Source organism: Rousettus aegyptiacus, unplaced genomic scaffold (assembly GCF_014176215.1).
Source record: "Rousettus aegyptiacus isolate mRouAeg1 unplaced genomic scaffold, mRouAeg1.p scaffold_m13_p_9, whole genome shotgun sequence".
In the NCBI taxonomy this organism is placed as follows: Eukaryota; Metazoa; Chordata; class Mammalia; order Chiroptera; family Pteropodidae; genus Rousettus; species Rousettus aegyptiacus.
In genome coordinates this window covers 28607805-28625085 of record NW_023416312.1, presented here as the reverse complement: position 1 = coordinate 28625085, position 17281 = coordinate 28607805, and the positions used below count along the sequence as shown (strand labels likewise).

Below are 17281 nucleotides of genomic sequence, written 5' to 3'. Positions count from 1 at the left end.
ATTCTGGGTCAAGATCCCTTGGAAAGGGCTAGATTAACAGAATCACCTTATCATATCAAGAGGCCAAAAATTCTTTGAAACTGTTCCAATACAAATGTTCAGTTGAATGAGATAGTTGCCCCCAGAGAAGACCCACTTCTTTAGTGCCTAGCATGATTCTTTATTATACCTTATTACAGAGGTTTTCCAACTTGACTGAATATGATATCACTTGTTTGGCTTGCAAAAACACAATTAAAATGTAGATTTTGATTTCCTAGTTCTGGAGTAGGGCCCAAGAATGTATATTTATAACAAGTCCCTAAATGATTCTGATGCAGCTGGTCCATGAATCACACTTGGAGAACTACCTTCTTACATTGTAGTCTATCAAAAGTGATATTTAGGAGAAAACAAAGAAATTCTTTAAAATAAAAACAAACACATATATTCAAAATGCAGAACTCTAGAATCAGGCATTTATTTTAGACTTTGTTCAGGACCATCTCCTGGTTCCTTTCTCACTTGTCCTCTTGATGGGGACCTGTGTTCACTGGTTACACCGCTTCCAGCTGGTAAAGGATGTCTTTCTTCAGAGGAGTCTTATTTTCTTCCTCTTTTAGCCCTTGTGTTAATTCTAGGTCTCATTAGCCCTTGGATTGCATCCCAGTTTGGCTTCAGCTGAAAATTTAATTAATGTCTCAGGTAACCTTTCTTCACAGCACAGAAGAAGATGCTAATTAAAGCAGAGGCAAATCTAGTCTCCCTATTCCTCCTGTTCCTACCTGCCATTACTAGCCCTCATTCTTAGTATCCTAGCAGTTGTTAGCAGATACCAAGCTCCATTGTAACTTGAATTCCATGCTTAGAGGATGCAATTTTTCATTCATTACACTAGCTGGACATTTGTAATTTGATAAACTCTGATTTGAAGTGGGAGTTCCCACCCTTTGTTTAGTTCCAAGGTATATGAGCTGATTATTCTCCATTTTTTACTTAGGCTACTCAAAAAGCCCCTAATGTAAAATCTAACTATTGAACAAGCCAGCCACATAAACTTTCTCCTCAACTATCACACACTTCCCATCAAAACCTCCAGAGCTCCAGAATCACCTAAAAGCTGGTCTAGAAAATTGTTGGATTCAGAAATATAGGAATAACAAGAGCCATGCAATGCTGGGATATATTAAGAGCACCGTTCCAGCAATAAATGACCTCAAAGGCCCCACTGACTCACCCATGTGAAATTCCCACTGACAGAAAGTGCCCTGCCTATCCCCTCTCCAGACACTCCTATATCAAGGCTACCAAAATCAAATTCTCTTTGTTACACAGTTTCCCATTTCATCCTGTTCAGACTCAGTGGTATTAATAATAACCTTCTTTTAAGGCTTTCTCATTAGAGCAGTGGTCTCAACTCTGGCTGTTCATTAGCATCACATGGAGAGCTTTATAAATTCTGAAGCCCAGGCCACATTCAACACCAATTAAATCAAATTCTCTCTGAACAGAACCCAGGCATCAGTATTTTTAAAATTCTCCAGGAGACTCCAATGTGCAGCCAAGGTTGCGAATTGCTGCATTTGAGTGGATTCACCCAATTTTATTAATCTTAAACCCTGTTAGAAGCAATGCTACTCACTGAGGGACTGGGAGATTTAATTGGGGATAAAGACAATTTTCATTTAAGGAGCATTCTTAGGAGAAGGGCAAGACTAGCAGGAAACATGCTGCGCTGGAGAAAAAAAAAGAGAAGAGGACTAGGAGGAGTCAGGGATTGCAGGGAAGGTGTTAAGGTATTCCACACCAATATTTCTTTTTTTATTGAATTATAGTTGGCATACAATATTATATTAGTTTCAGCCTGTACAACATAGTGATTCAATATTTTTATGCATTAAAAAAAGATCACCGTTATAAGTCGTTACTGTTGTCACTGTACAGTTATTACAATATTATTGACTATATTTCCTGTGCTGTACATTGCATCTCCATGACATTTATTTTATAAATGGAAGTTTGTATCACTTATTCCCCTTCACCTATTTCTCTGTCCCTCTACCTCACTCCCCTCTGGCAACCACCTGTTTGTATCTGTGAGTCTGTTTATGTTTTGTTTTGTTTGTTCATTTGTTTTATTTGTAGATTCCATATATAAGTGACTTCTCTGGTATTCATCTTTCTCTGGCTTATTTTACTTAGCATAAAACCTTCTAGGTCTATCCATATTGTTATAAATTCCATGCCAATATCTTTAATGCCTGGAGCCATCTATATACATAGCAAAATGAGAGGACCCTCATATTCTGCCTTTAGCACCTGCTTCTTCCCTGTATCCTTCTGTTCAGACTCAGATTTACTCCATTTACTTTGGTGTCACACTTTGGTTAACAGGTGTGCCTTAGTGCTAATAAGGCTAACAATCATGTAAGGCATTGTTTCTGTGGAAAATATGAGCATTCCAACTACATTTTTTTCCAGAAAACTTAAAGGTAGAGGTTGCTTTCTTTCCTTCCACCTGCCAAAGTCAGTGGAGCCAGGACTTCATGAGTGCCAAGCTGAGTGTTTGATCCCTGGGTAAGCATGTGACCACTCAGACTACCCCTCGCACTCTGGTCAGTGCTCTCATGAGTGGTGACTATTGCTTGCAAAGAGAACTAAGGGGGAAAATCTGACTTAATCAGTATATTTAGAAGCCACCTGGTAGTGACATCAGATGCATTGTAGAGTGAGTGATCACTCCAATCTCTCTCCTCAAAATAATAATAAGCTGAACATCTAAAAACAAATAGCACCCAACCTGTGCAAAAGCATGTCTGAGTGAGTGATCTATGCACAATAGCTTCAAAAGGTTGGAACCACAAGAGTCTGGGGGTTAGATTGAAAGGAATAAAGAGCTGCCATATGCAGTGGAAATTCCCTACAGAAAGAAGTCGAGGATTTGTGATGGGTTCCTGAACAGGCCTGCCTGAGAGATCAGCATGTTCAATGCATCAGAGCACAGGTATAAGGGCAGAAAGCAGAGCAAGAACGAAGTGTAGAGGGACAACAGCTGTGTCTTAGTAACCAACTATGCAAAGCAGGAGGCTGATAATGAAGACTAGCAGCAACCCCCATCCACCAACCCAGAGTGTGCCCTTCCTCCACCCCATATTCTCTCAGACTTAGCACCATGAATCCCCAGTGGAATTTGCACAACCAGTACTGAAACGTAAACCAGGTAGTACCACAGACAGGCTCTGGGACCAAGGGCAGATGATCATGGTTTGAATATTCAGTATATCAGAGAGAAAAAGCATGATTAGCCTTAAAGCAGACATCTAAGAGACTTGGACACACCTACAGGAAATCAAAAGAAAAACCCTTCTTATCAATAGGCTAAAAAGAGACTTCAATATAATAAATGTTCTTTCTGAAAAAAAGCAAAGCATACTTCCATTTATGCCCAGACAGAGAAATAGCCCATCAGACACCATGAATAACAGAGGCGACAAGGCAGGACAGAGAGAAAAAAATCCAGAAAATAAGCTTAAAGACATAGAAATATGCAATTTATATGACAGAACACAGGATTGCACTTCTGAAAAGAACTCAATGAGAAGCAAGATAAATCTGATAGAAAATTCCAAGAACTTAGAATCAAAAGAGACCAACAAAATGAGTTTTTAGCACAAAGATTGAAACCCTGAAAAAAAAAAAACAAATAGAACTTCTGTGAATTAAGAACACACTAAAAGAGATGAAGAGTGAAATAGCAAGCTTAGGAAATAGAGCTGACCAGATGGAGAAAAGAATCAATGATATCAAAGACAGAAATCTAGAAATGACTCAGAAGGAAGAAGAGAGAAATCTGAGAATAAGAAAAAAAAAATAGGATGGTGAGGAAATGTGGCAAAGTGAGAGACGTCCTCAGATCTCTTTCCTTAAAACAATAAACTGAACATCTGAAGCTCAACGACAACAAAATAACACCCAAACTGCACATCAGCACATCTGAGTGTAGGATCTGCGCATAAAAGCTATGACAGGTCAGAACCCCAGATGTCAGGAGCTGGACTGGGAGAAATAAAGAAGCTGCCTTAGCCTCTGGAGCTCCCTGCAGAAGGAAGGGGAGACAAGAAGGTGCGGCAACTTCCCTGATCACCCTGCCTGGAAGTGCTGGAACTTATAGCAGCTGGCAGCAGGGCCAAATCATCTAGGGTGGAAAGCAGAGAAGTGGGATGGGAGCACAGAGAAACAACAGTTGATTTTTACCAGCCCCGGTTGCAAAACCGAGGCTGAGCTGCATCCCCCAACTCCTAATACAAAGGGTCCCTCCCCCCACACACTCCAAGACTGATCACTGCGGAGCCACAGAGGAATCTGAGCAAAGCTACAGAAACTGCAGCTAAAACTGACAGGGACTGAAATCGAGAGTAGCAAGTGTGATTAAATATCTATAAGAAAATTAAAAAGGCATTTAAGCTTTATATAAAGCAAGGACCCAAGAGGTTTAGATGCCAACTACTGGAAATCAAAAGAAAGTGCCTCCTTTGCAGCAGGCTAAAGAAAGACCTTTATATAATAAATCTTCTTTCTGGAAAAACAACAGAATAAACTTCCATTAATGCCCGGGCACAGACATAGTCCATTAAACACCATGAACAACCAAGATGACAAGGCATCCCAGAAAGAAAGAGAAAAATCTCCAAAAAATAAGCTTACAGACATAGAAATATGCAACTTAAATGACAGAGAATTCGATATGGTACTTCAGAAAAAACAGTGAGTTCCAAAACGAGTCATAGCAATAATTTCAAGAATTGCTAAGACAGCTAGATGAGCAGAGCAAGGACATTGAAACCCTCAAAATGAACCAAATAGAACTCCTGGAGATGAAGAACACACTGCAAGAGATGAAATAGCAAGCTTGGGAAATAGAGTCGACCAAATGGAGTAAAGGATCAGCGATATCAAAGACAGAAATCTTGAAAGAAATAAGAACAAATGAAGAAGAGAGAAACTGAAGAATTAAAAAAAAATAAAAATGAAATACAAGAACCAGCTACACCATCAGGAGAAGAAACATAAGAATAATGGGCATTATCGAAGGTGAGAAAAAGGAGCAGGGATTAGAAAGCATTTTCAGACAAATTGACAAGAAATTCCCAAATCTAAGGAATGAGCTGGAGCTTGGAATTCAAGAAGTCAACAGAACACCCAACTATCTCAACCCACAAAGGCCTTCATCAAGACACATTGTATTAAAGTTATCAAAAATCAACGACAAAGAAAGAATTCTCACGAAGTAAAGGGAAAAGAAGATGGTGACATATAAAGGAAAACCCATTAGATTATCCTCGGACTTCTCAACACAAACCTTACAAGCCAGAAAGAAATGGAATCAAATATTTAAAGACTTAAGTGAAAGGAACTACCAGCCTAGGATAATGTATCCAGCTAAGTTCTCTTTTATATATGAAGAAAAAATCAAGACCTTTCCAAACATAAAAAAATTGAGGGAATTCTCCACTATGAGGCCTGCACTATAGAAAATACTGAAAGGGGTCAGCTCAGCAAAAACAAAATGACCAAGAATAATACATAATTAGGAGTAAAGTGACTATCAGGCCAACAGAAGCAGAGGAGTGCAACCCTTACTAAGAACAGGGCATTATAAGCTTAAATAACAAGAAGAGAATTGCTATAGCAAGATAGTAATGAACAGTCAGGGACTAATTGAGACAACAATGACTGAAAGGGATGGATTCAAAGATCCAGTTTCACTAAGGGGAAAAGATAAGGCACAAGCAGAAGAAAATGGACTACTGTATATATAACTATTCTTTTCATATTCGTAATGGCAACAGCACACCAAAGATTCAAAACAAGAAGGATTAGAGGGAAAACCCACAAAGCTAACCAAAATAAAGAAAACAGAAACACGAGGACAAGGAAGCAATGGAAACACTAAACTACCAGAAAGCAGTACATAAAATGGCTATAAGATCTCATATTTCAATAATCACCCTAAACGTAAATGCACTGAACTCACCAATAAAAAAGTCATATAGCTGCAGAAAGGATCAAAAAACAAAACCCAACCATATGCTGCCTCCAGAAGACATATCTCAGCTCCAAAGACAAATATAGACTCAAAGTGAAAGGATAGAAAATGTATTTCAAGCAAATGGCATTCAGATAAAAGCAGTAGTACCGGTACAAATATCAGTCGAAATAGACTTCAAAATAAAAAAAAAGGTAAAGAAAGATACTGAGGGACATTTCATACTGATGAAGGGAATCATGCACCAAAAAGACATAACACTTATTAATATCTATACTCCAAATCAGAGAGCCCCTAAATATGTAAAGCAATTACTAACAGAACGAGAGGGAGAAGCAAACCAAAACACTTCTATAGAAGGGGACTGAAATACCCCACTGTCAGATATGGACAGATCATCCAACAGAAAATCAATAGGGAAATAACATCTTTAAATGACACATTAGACCAACTGGACGTAACTGACATATACAGAGCTTTCCATCCCAAAACATCTGCTTATACATTCTTCTCTAGTCCACATGGAACATTCTCAAGAATCAACCACATACTGGGACACAAAGATAGCCTCAACAAACATAAGAGGGTTGAAATCATACGAACCATATTGTATGATCATAGTGCTTTGAAACTGGAATCAACTGCAAAAAGAAAGCAGGAAGAACCACAAATATATGGAGATTAAACAACATGCTACAGAAGAATAACTGGGTCAGGGAAGAAATAAAAAGAAATATCAACAGATACATAGAAATGAATGATAATGATAGTACAACATATCAAAACTTTTGTATATGGCAAAAGCAGTCATAGAGGAAAGTTCGTATCATTACAGGCCTATCTCCAAAACAAGAAAGAGCCCAAATCAACAACCTACTGCTTCATCTTAATAACTTAGAAAAGGAAGAACAAATGAGGCCTAATGTCAACAAAAGAAAAGAAATCGTCAAAATTAGAGCAGAAATAAATAAAATTGAAAACAAAAAAAAAGAAAAAAGAAAAAAGAAATGTAGCAAAGAGCTGGTTCTTTGAGAAGGTAATAAAATTGACAAACCACTGGCTAGACTCACTAAAGAAAAGAGAAAGGACGCAAATAAAAAAAATCAGGGTGAAAGAGGGGAAATTATGACTAACATCGCAGAAATAAAAAGGATCATACGAGAATACTATAAAAAAGTATATAATAAGAAATTTAATTACCTAGAAGAAACGGACCAGTACTTAAAAAAAATACAACCTTACTTGAATGAATCAAGAGGATCTGGAAAATCTAAATCAGCAGTATGGAAATTGAAACACTCATCAAAAATCTACCAAAAAGTAAAAGTCAAGGACCAGATGACTTCACCAGTGAATTCTACCAAACATTTAAAGAAGATTTAAACCTATTCCCCTCACTCTTCCAAAAAATTAATTAGAAGGCAATACTTCACAACTCATTTTATGAGGCCAATATAACTCTGATACAAGAATCTCGCAGAGATGACGCAATAACAGAAAACTACAGATAACATCTCTCATGAACGTAGGTGCAAAAATCCTAAATAAGATACTAGTGAACCAAATACAGCAACATATTCAAAAGATTATACACCAAGACCAAGTGGATTTCATCCCACAGGCACAGGGATAGTTCAACATACGCAAATCAATTAGTGTGATACATCACATTAACGATTTAAAAAATAAAAGTCAGATGATCATAACAATAGGTGCAGAAAAAGCCTTCAACAAGATACAGCATCCGTTTATGATCAAAACACTTAACAAAATTGTTATAGAAAAAAAGTTTCTTAACACAATAAATGCCATATATGACAAACCCTCAGCCAACATTATACTTAATGGTGAAAAACTAAAAGCCTTCCCTCGAAGATCAAAAACAAAGCAAGGCTGTTCACTATCACCACTGTTGTTCAATATAGCATTGGAGGTGGTAGTGAGTATAATCAAGCAGGAGAAAGATATAAAAGGCATCCAAATAGGAAATGAAGAAGTCAAACTGTCACTATTTGCCTATGACAAGATTCTCCATATAGAAAATCCTAAAGACTTCACAAGAACACTACTAGAAACAATAAGCAAATATAGTAGTCTCTAGATACAAAATCAATGTTCAAAAATCCATACTATTCTTATATTCTAATAATTAAATGTCAGAAAACGAAGTTGAAAAAATAATTCCTTTTGCAATTGCAACAAAAAGAATAAAATATCTAAAAATAAATTTAACAAAACATGTGAAGGATCTGTGTAATGAAAACTACAAGACTCTATTAAAAGAACTAGAAGAAAATACAAAGAAATTGCAAAATATTCCATGTCCTTCGATTGGAAGAACCAACATAGTTAAAATGACCATATTATCTAAAGCATTATATAGATTTAATGCAATCCCCATCAAAATCCCATCAGTATTTTTTAAGGAACTAGAACAAAAAATCATCAGATTTGTATGGAAGTACAAAGACTCTGAATTGCCAAAGCCATCCTGAGAAAAAGGAATGAGGCTGGAGGCATCACTCTACCTGACTACAATGAGATACCATCTTACACTTGTTAGAATAGCTATAATCAACAGGACAAGCAATAACAAATGTTGGAGAGGATGTGGAGAAAAAGGAACCCTCATACTATGCTGGTGGGACTCAAATTGGTACAGCCACTATGGAAAACAGTATGGAGTTTCCTCAAAAAACTAAGAATTGATCTACCATCTGATTCAGTAATTCCTATACTGGGTATTTACCCCTAAGACTTGACAACCCATATCTAAAAAGATATTTGCGCATTGATGTTCACAGCAGCACTATTCATAGTGAACAGGATATGGTAGCAACCAAAGTGTCCTATGATAGATGATTGGCTGAAGAATTGGTGGTACATATATACAATAAATGTTACTTAGCCATAAGAAGAGATGAAATACTGCCATTTGGGACAACCTGGATAGATCTCGAGATAATCATACTAAGCAAAATAAGCCAGACTGAAAAAGTTGAAAATCACATAATATCATGTATATGTATGATATAAACATAAAGGCAACAAATAAATAGGACAAACAGAGACTCAGGAACATGGACAATGGGCTAGTGTTTACCAGAGGGTAGGGGGTGGGTGAGGAAGAGGGAGGTAAGCAGGGTAAAAGGGATCAGATATAAGGGTAAAGGGGGTGGGCGAAGTGGGTAAAGGGGATCAAATATATGGCAGCTGAAGGAAACTGGACTCTGGGTGGTAATCACACAATAGAATATATAGATATGAAATTATGATGTACACCTGAAATTTATATAATTATATTAAACAATGTTACCCCAATAAGCTTTAAAAAAAATTTTTTAAATAAAATTTAAAAATTTAAAAAATTTAAAAATGCACATGAAGCACAATAAAGTGAAATGCAATTTAAAAAGAGAAAAAATAAAAGAACTATACATAAACTATCTGACACATAAGGAAAAGCAGCATAAGAATAATGGGTATACCATAAGGAGAAAAGAAGAAGGGAAGAGCACATAATCAAACAAATAGTTGATTAGAATTTTCCAAATCCAAGGAACAGGCTCAAGCTTCGAATCCAAGAATCTGATACAATACCCAATTATCTCAACCCAAAAAGGCCCTCTATAAGCATGTTATATTAAAAGGATAAAATTAATGACAAAGGAATAATTCTCAAGGCAACCAGGGAAAAGAAGACAGTAACCTATATAGGAAAACTCATTCAACTATCTTCAAACTTCTCAGCGTAAACTTTACAAGCAAGAAAGGAGCAGGACCAAATATTCAAACTATTAAGTGAAAGGAATTACCAGCCAAAAATAATGTATCCAGAAAAATTCTCCTTCAGATATGAAGGAGAAATAAAGACATTTTCAGACATACGAAAGTTGAGGGAATTCTCCACACAAGGCCTGCATTACAGGAAATGCTGAAAGGAGTAAGACATCCTGAAACAACCTGATATAAAATAACAAAAATATGAGTAAGATGACCAGCAGGCAAACAGAAGCAAGAGAGTACAATCCTTGTTAACAACAGGGAATTATAGGCTTAAACATTTAGAAGATAATTGATATTGAAAGTTAGAAATGAACATTCAGCATACATAGAGAAAAACTGAAACAACAATAACAGAAAAGGGGGGATTCAAAGATACAAATTCGCAAAAGGGAATGGAGAGGAGGCACATGCAGAAGAAAATGGACTACTGTATAGATAGATATAGATGATAGATGTAGATAGACATAGACATAGACATAGACATGGACATAGACATAGACAGATATAGGTATAGATATAGATATAGATGTAGATGTAGATATAGATATATAAAACTATCCTTTACAAAATCGTAATGGTAACCACACACCAAAGATCCAGAACTGAGACACTTAACATAAAACAAGAAGAATCAGAGGGAAAATCCACAAAACCCTACCGAATCAGAATAACAGACAAAAATGCAAGGACAAGGAATCGGTGGAAATACTGAGCTACCAGAAAGCAAAAGATAAAATGGCTATAGGAAAACCTCATATTTCAATAATCAACCTAAATGTAAATGGATTGAACCCACCAATAAAAAGGCACAGAGTTGCAGACTAGACCAAAGTGTGTGTGTGGGGGGGGGGGGGGGACCAACCATATGCTAACTTCAAGAGACATATCACAGTTCCAAAGACAAATATAGACTCGAAGTGAAAGGGCAGAAAATGATAGCCCAAGCAAATGTCATTCAGAAATAAGTATGTGTGCCTGTACTTATACCAGATGAAATAGACTTCAAAATATAAAAAGTAAAGAGAGATACTCAGAGACACTTCATAATGATAAAGGGAACCATACATTAAAAAGATATAACACATTAATATCTATGCTCCCAATCAGGGAACTGTAAATTTATAAAGCAATTACTAATGGAACTAAAGGGAGAAACTACCAAAACACTATCATAGTAAGGGACCTATATACCCCAATGATGAATATGGATAAATCATCCAAACAGAAAATCATTAAGTAAATAACATCCTTAAATGACCCATTAGACCAATTAAATAAATTAATGTTTGCAGAGCCTTTCATCCCCAAACAGCTACCTATACATTCATTCTTCTCTAGTGCACATGGAACATTCTCAAGGGTTGACCACATGCCGTGATGCAAAACTAGGCTCGACAAATATAAGAGGATTGAAATCATACTAATCATATTTTCTGATCATAATGCTATGAAGCTGGAGGTCAACCACAAAAGGAAAGTGGGAAGAGTCACAAATACATGTAGAATAAACAACATACTACTGAAGAATGACTGGATCATAGAAAAATGAAAAGAGAGATACATAGAAACAAATGACAATGATAGTACAATATATCAAAACTTTTGAGACACAGCAAAAGTGGTAATAAGAGGAAAGTTCATATTTTTACAGGCCTATCTCAAAAACAAGAGTGAGCTCAAATAAACAACCTAAGACTACATCTGTTAAAAAAAAACTAGAAAAAAAGGAACCCCAAAATCACCATTGGAAAGGAAATAATAAAAATTAGAGCAGAATTAAATGAAATTGAGGACCAAAAAATAGAAAATAGTAATGCAACAAAGAGCTGCTTTTTTTGAGAAGGTTAATAAAATTCACAAACCCCTGGCTAGACTAACCCAGGAAAAGAGAGAAAGGACACAAATAAACAAAATCAGGAATGAAAGAGGAGAAGTTACGACAGATATCACAGAAATACAGAGGATCATACAAGAATACTATGAAAAATTATGTTACACCAAATTTACTAACCTAGAAGAAAGGGACAAATTCTTAGAAATGTGCAGCCTTCCTAAACTGAATCAGAAAGAACTGGAGAATTAAAATGAATGGATCAGCAGTATGGAAATTGAAGCAATCATCAAAAGCCTCCCCAAAAACTAAAAGTCCAGGACCAGATGGCTTCACCAGTGTATTCTATCAAACATTCAAAGATTTAGTACCTATTTTCCTCAAACTATTCCAAAAAATCAGAGAAGCAACACTTCCAAACTCATTTATGAGACCAATATTACCCTGATACCAAAACCTGATAAAGATGGCACAAAAAAAGAAAACCCCAGCCCAATATCTCTCATGAACACACATGAAAAAAATCCTAAATAAGATAGTAATGAACCAAATACAAAAAAAAAAGAAAAAACAAATCAAAAAGATTATACACCACGATTAACTGGGCTTCATCCCAGGAGCACAGGTATGGTTTCACATATGGAAATCTATTAATATGATACATGCCATAAAATAAATAAAGAATAAAAATTGTATGATTATATCAATAGATGCAGAAGAAGCCTTCAACAAGATACAGCATCCATTTATGATCAAAACACTTAACAAAATTGGAATAGAAGGGAAGTACCTCTATATAATAAAGACCATATACAACAAACCCTCACTAACATTATACTTAATGGAGAAAAACTAAAAACCTTCCAAGATCAGGAACAAAACAAAGCAGTTCACTATCACCAACATTATTCTATAATATATTAGAAGTCCTAGTGAGTGCAATGAGGCAAGAGAAAGATATAAAAGGCATTCGAAAAGGAAACAAAGAAATCGAACTGTCTCTATTTGCCTATTACAAGATTCTTCATATAAAAAAACTCTAAAAACTCCACAAGATCACTACTAGAAATAATAGATAAATACAGTAAAGTTACAGGATACAAAATCAATGTTCAATGATCCATAGCATTCCTATACTCTATAATGAATTTTCAGAAAAAGAAATGAAAACCAATTCATTTTTCAATTGCAAGAATAAGAATAATATACCTAGGAATAAACCTAACCAAATATGTGAAGGACCTATACAATGGAAAATATAAGACACTATTAAAAGATTTTGAAGAAGACACAATGAAATAGAAAGATATACCATGTTCCTGGTTTGGAAGAATCAACATATTTAAAATGGTCTTATTACCTAAAGCATTACATAGATTTAATACAATCCCCATCAAAATCTCACTGGCATTTTTAAAGAAGTAGAACAAAAACTCATCAGATTTGTATGTAAGTACAAAAGACCCCAAATAGCCAGTGCCATCCTGAGAAAAAAGAAGAAAGGTGGAGGCATCACTCTAACTTATAATTATACTACAAAGTGAAAATAGTCAAAGGAGCATGGTCTTTGTAAGAAAAAAACAGACACACAGACCAGCAGAATGGGATTGAGAGTCCAGAAATAAGCCCCCAAATGTATGGGCGAATAATTTTCGACGAAGTTGCCAAACACATACAATGGAGAAAGGAAAGCCACTTCAATACATCATGCTGGCAAAACATGGAAAGCCACATCAAAAGAACGAAACTAGACTGTTGTCTATCACCATATACCAAAATTAACTCAAAGTAGATTTAGAACCTGAATATAAGAACTGAAATAGTAAATTGCATAGAAGAAACATAGGTACTAAATTCGTGGACCTTGGATGTAGAGAAGATTTTATGAATTTGGTCACAAAGTCAAGGAAATTAAAAGCAAAATAAATGGATAAGATTATATCAAATAAAAAGCTGCACAACAAAAGAAACCATCAATAAGGCAAGGAGGCAACCATCCATATGGGAGAATATATTTGCAAATGATGTCTCTGATAAGAGCCTAATATCCAAAATATACAAAAAAACTCACATAATACAATAACAACAAAAACAAACGATCCAATTTTTTAAAAAATGGACAGAAGACTTGAACAGACACTTCTTCCAAGAAGACATAAAAATAGCAAGCAAACATATGAAAGGATGCTCAACTTCACTAGCTATTAGGGAAATTCAAATCAAAACCACAATGAGATACTATCTCACATCTGTTAAAATGGATATCATTAACAGGACAAGCAATAACAAATGTTGGTGAGGTTCTAGGTGAAAAGGAACCTTGAAACACTGCTAGTGGGAATGCAAATTGGTACAACCACTATGGAAAAGGTATGGAGGTTACTCAAACACCTAAGAATTGAACTACCATATGATCCAGCAATCCCTCTACTGAGTATTTACCCAAGAAACCTGAACACATTTATCCAAAAAGATGTACGCACCCTATGTTCATAGCAGATTTACTCATCATAGCCAGGACATGGAAGCAACTGAAGTATCCTGTGATAGATGATTGGATAAGGAAGATGTGGTTCAAATATACAATGAAATATTACTCAGCTATATGAAGAGATGAAAGACTGCCTTTTGTGACCACATGGATGGATCTTGAAATAATTATGCTAAGCAAAATAACTCAGACAGAGGATTTTGAAAGCCACACAATATAACCCATATGTGGAATATAAATCTAAAAGCAACAAACATGACAAACAAACAGAGATTCATGGACATAAACAGTGGACTAGTGGTTACCAGAGGGAAGAAGGAGGCGGGAGGCAGGTAGGGGTACAAGGATCTAAATATACGGTGACAGAAGGAACTCTAACTCCGGGTGGTGAATACATAATGCAATATATAAGTATATATGAAATACTGTTGAATTTTATCCTTGAAACTTATTGGATTTTGTTGATCAATGTCACCCTAATAATTTTTAATAACAATGATAAAAAGAAAATCAACTGACTGTAAAAAATTAAATTAAATTAAATTAAGTATTCGAAAAAATAGAGGCCACTTGAAACAACGTCCTAAGTGTGGGCCCCTGGTAAATCCATCATGTAAACTTTAAAGACAAAGCTAACTTGTTAGTTCATTCATTCATTCATTCATTCAGCTGTGTCTTTTGTGGTCAAACATAGCTCTGCCTTCCAGCTCATTTCCCTTAGGAACTTCCTACCAACAGCAAGACTTAAAATAACTGCCTCTGAGGTAGACTCAACATTGCTTTCTTTGGTTCCTGTTATGGATTGAACTGTGTGCCCAAAATTTGTATGTTAAAGTCCTAACTCCCAGTACTTCCAAATGTGATTTTATTTGGAAATAGGGTTATTGCAGTTGTAATTAGTTAAGGTAAAGTCATGTTGGAAGCTGGAGGCATCACTCTGCTTCCATAACTGTGAGACAATACAATTCTGTTTGTGGCACTTTGCTACAGCAGCCCTAGAAAACAAATCTGGTTTCTTTCATTCTCATTTATACCAAAAGAAGTTTATATTAAATAATTCTATTGGTCATAACAGCCTGGTTGTTCTTCTGAAGGATGCTTTCTTCTGTTTTCTTCAGAGCATTCCCATGGATTTTATCTTATTTACTTGTTTATGTGTTTCTGTTTCGTCTTTCCCTACTTCTCAAGGATAAGCTCCTTGAGAGGTAGTGTGACCCAGTAACTGGGAGTCTAGCCTCAGAAGCCAGAATGGGTTGAGTACCAACCCCACTCTAGCTCTGAGATCTTGGCAAAAGGTTATTTAATCTCTCTGTGCCTCTGTTTCCTCATCTATAAAATGAGGATAATAACAGCACTTCCCACACCAGTTTCTGGGAAAAATTAAGTAAACTAATATGTGTAAAGTATTTATAGGAGTATTTGGCATGCTTCCCATAAGCAGCCTGAGATGACCTCTGAAAATAGTTTGCTATTCACTTGACCCAGAAAACCCCACAAAATCATGCAAATCAAGAGGTTCAAATCTTCATGTTCACTTCAAGAACACTCATGGAACTGCCCAGGCCACCAAGTGTATGCATATCCAAAAAGCCACCAAGTATCTGAAGGATGTCACTTTACAGAAGCAATGTTTGCAATTATGTCATTACAATGGTGGAGTTGGTTGGTGTGCCCAGGCCAAACAGTGGGGCTGGATGCAGGGTTGGTGTCCTTAAAAGAGTGCTGAATTTTTGCCACACATGCTTAAACATACAGAGAGTAATGCTGAACTTAAGGGTCATTGAGCACATCCAGGTGAACAAAGCTCCCAAGATGTGGTGCAGAACTCACAGAGTTCATGGGCATATTAACCTCTATATGAGCTCCCCCTGCCACACTGAGATATTCTTTACTGAAAAAGAGCAGATTATTCCTAAACCAGAAGACGATGTTGTGCAGAAGATAAATATATCCCAGAAAATGAAGAAACAAAAACTTATGGCCAAGAAGTAAATTTAGCATGAAATAAATACTAATAAAAGTTTTAAGAAAGAGTATTTGGCATGTTATAAACACTATGCAATTGCTAACTATCACTATTAAGGGCAGAAACATTGCTAATTTTATTCAATTTTAAACATCCAATGTCATTAACAGTGCCTGGGACATCGCAGGTGCTCAATAAACATTTGTTGGCGACTGCACATTTGATTCCAATGAATTAGTACTTTCTTTCACTGAGATCTCTAACTAGAAAGTCCACTATGACTTTTCCATCATTCGGAGGCTCAGTAAACACTGATTCCTAAATCAGTATGTGTCAAAAATTATTCCAGAGACACATACTCAAAACCTCCACTTCTGAGAACTTTTGGTTTGCACCATGCACCATTCAGCCTTGCAAAGGATTTATTGCTCGCTTATCTTTGAAGACTAACAATTTAGATTGAGCAAGTATCAAAGACCATGAATTCATATTTATAGGTCCTCTCAATTTTGAAAGGGCTAGAAAATGTTTTTTTGAGCTACTTTATTTTCTTCAAATACTTCCATTTTTTATGGCTATTTTTTTGAGGTTTCCATTTAAACCAGTTTAAATGTGCTTAGATATATTTTCCAAAAAATTCTTAGCTAAGATATCATTCAATTAATTATTCACCATGGAAAGTGGTGATATAACTTGATTGGTGAGTAAAAATATACACATTATCTACTAAGAGAAAAAAATAAAAAGACAAAGAAAAATGTCTAATTTCCTCAAATCTCTCAGTGTTCTTTCTCCCGGAATGGGCTGTGCAAAAACCACGCTATAGCACTCCCAGCTGGTGTACTTGTGAGGATTGAAACCTCGTTCGGAGATATAACTAGAAAAAGCCTACTTCAGAGCAAAGTATGGTTGCTGCTGGTTGAAGCTAAATTTATGATCAATTAAAAATATTCACCAGACTTTGCCTGTCTCCCAAACACAGAGTCATGCACAATCACAAACTGATGAAGAAAGCATTTGCTAAGACACACATGCATACGCGCATGTGCATGCACACACACACACACACACACACACACACACACACACACACACACAATTTCATCCCCTTTTAACCACCTAGCCAAAAAGAGATGGGGTGGATGACTGCAAAAATAGCTCTTTTTGAAGATACTTATATTA

The 17281-nt window shown here is 36.0% G+C and overlaps 1 pseudogene; it reads left to right on the top strand.

Annotated features, from left to right (window-relative positions):
- LOC107512038 overlaps positions 1-16136 on the top strand; it is a 91980-nt pseudogene extending 75844 nt beyond the window's left edge.
- The last annotated feature ends 1145 nt before the right edge of the window (positions 16137-17281 follow it).